This window comes from Trichechus manatus, unplaced genomic scaffold (genome assembly GCF_000243295.1).
Source record: "Trichechus manatus latirostris isolate Lorelei unplaced genomic scaffold, TriManLat1.0 scaffold00063, whole genome shotgun sequence".
NCBI lineage: Eukaryota > Metazoa > Chordata > Mammalia > Sirenia > Trichechidae > Trichechus > Trichechus manatus.
In genome coordinates this window covers 10,372,496-10,374,543 of record NW_004443999.1, presented here as the reverse complement: position 1 = coordinate 10,374,543, position 2,048 = coordinate 10,372,496, and positions in this window count along the sequence as shown.

Here is a 2,048-nt window from a genome sequence, read left to right as displayed (position 1 = left end):
CTAATTATGACTCATACTCAAAATACACTGTGAAACTTTACAATTATTGCCCAGTTTGTCTTCTAGATATTTCTCAGAACACTTGTTATCATAGCTGTACAGCTACGTTAGGGGTTTTAATATGATTCTTCAAATGTTTCGTTACTAATATTAGTCTACTTTTGTTTAAATATAATTACTAAGGACCTTCTAGCAGTATTCTGGGCATATTTTTTTCCTTTAAAACTATTTACTTACAAACTTGAATTCAGTAAATGTCTGTGTGGGAGGGTGGGGGAGAGGACATCCCCTGGAGTGTATGTGGGTCTCGGAAGTGAGGACAGGAAGCTGGTGGCCTAGCCTGACAGGGGCAGGGCCCAGGTCGCCTCTGGTGGGCACTAGAGAGCTTATCTGCATATTTCACTGCTCTGGATCATTGTCTTGATATTTTTAGGGTCAAACATTTTCAAACAATTTTTTGTAGATGCTTTTTCCCGTAGGATATCATTTAATTTAAAGAGAAAACAGCCAAAGTTTCAGAAATGACTCTATTCTATGAAACAGTAATTTTAAAAGTGACTTAATAAAGTAACAACCCTTAGTCTGTTGGTGTACTTACATGGATGTGCATGTTTATTTTTATTATGGCTCTCTTCACCTCCTAATATTGCATTCATCACAGTACTATTTGGAACAACACTAACTTAACAAGGACCCTGTATGCAAAACATAGTTTATTTTGTTGTTAACAACATAGGTTGTTAAGTTATAATTTTAAAAATTTAGAAGACCAAGAAAATAAGCATAGCTGTATTTATAAATTTGTTTATTTTCTTGGTCCTCATAAATTTCACTTCATTTTCAAAATCAAACCAATTTATGAGTCTCTAATCTCAGACTTTGTTTCAGATGCCTCCCAGGTGATCCTGGGGATAGAACTTCCAATAAGGGAGAAAATAGTCTAGCAATGATGATTAACTCTGCTGGATTTCATGCTCAGATTATTGCTTCACAGCAGGCTACGATCATTCTTATAATACAGGATAATTAGACTGAGTTTTCCATGTAAAGTAGTACCATAGTCAGAATCTCTAAGTATGCAATAATAGTAACTATCATTTTCAGGTCCCTAAAAGATGTTCCCAGTTGCTATCAAGTCAACTCCTACTTATGGCTACTCTGTGTGTGCAGAGTATAACTGTGCCCCATAGGGTTTTCAAGGCTATGAACTTTCAGAAGCAGATCTCCAGACCTTTCTTCTGAGACGCATCTGGGTAGGTTTGAACCTCCAACCTTTTGGTTAGTAGTTGAGCACTTAACCATTTATGACTCCAAAAGATGCTAGACACTACTTATTACCTTATTTGTTATACACAACAACCGTATAATGTAGATACATACTATTATACCATTTTCACTGATGCGATATCTAGAACTCAGAGAGGTCAAACAGCGTTCTTAAAAGCACATAGTAAACAGAGAATGTCTTCTCTATTTTCTGTATTCACATCGTCTGTTCAACTGCAAAGCTCATACTTTGTATTACAGGGCTGGTAACTGGTATGTGTTATATATTCTATAGTCAGGAGTTTGAGGGCAGGAGAGCTTAGGAAGCTGCTCTCCCACTAATGAAAAGATTGGCAATTCGAACCCACCTAGAGGTGCCTTGAAAGATAGACCTGGCGATCTGCTTCCAACAGGTCACAGCCTTGAAAAGGCTATAGAGCAGTTCTATTCCACACACATGGGGTCGCCATGAGTTGGAACTGACTTGACAGCAACTAACAACAGGAAGCTGCTGTGACTTCCAGAGGCTACCTCAGTAGGAATACAAACCAGCAATGAAATTCTGAAGTTTCTCAAGGAGAGTCAGATCTTTCCCTTGAAAAGCACGTGTTTTATTATTCTGTCTAGTTTTGAAATCAAAACACATGTACATTTTCCACTAGCCAATGCCATGTATGATAAGCAAGTCAAAGAATCTAATATGAAACACTTTAACACCAACCATGACTTTAATACCGACAACACGGCCTGATCAGGGTTCACTTGTGAAGTCTTAACATCTA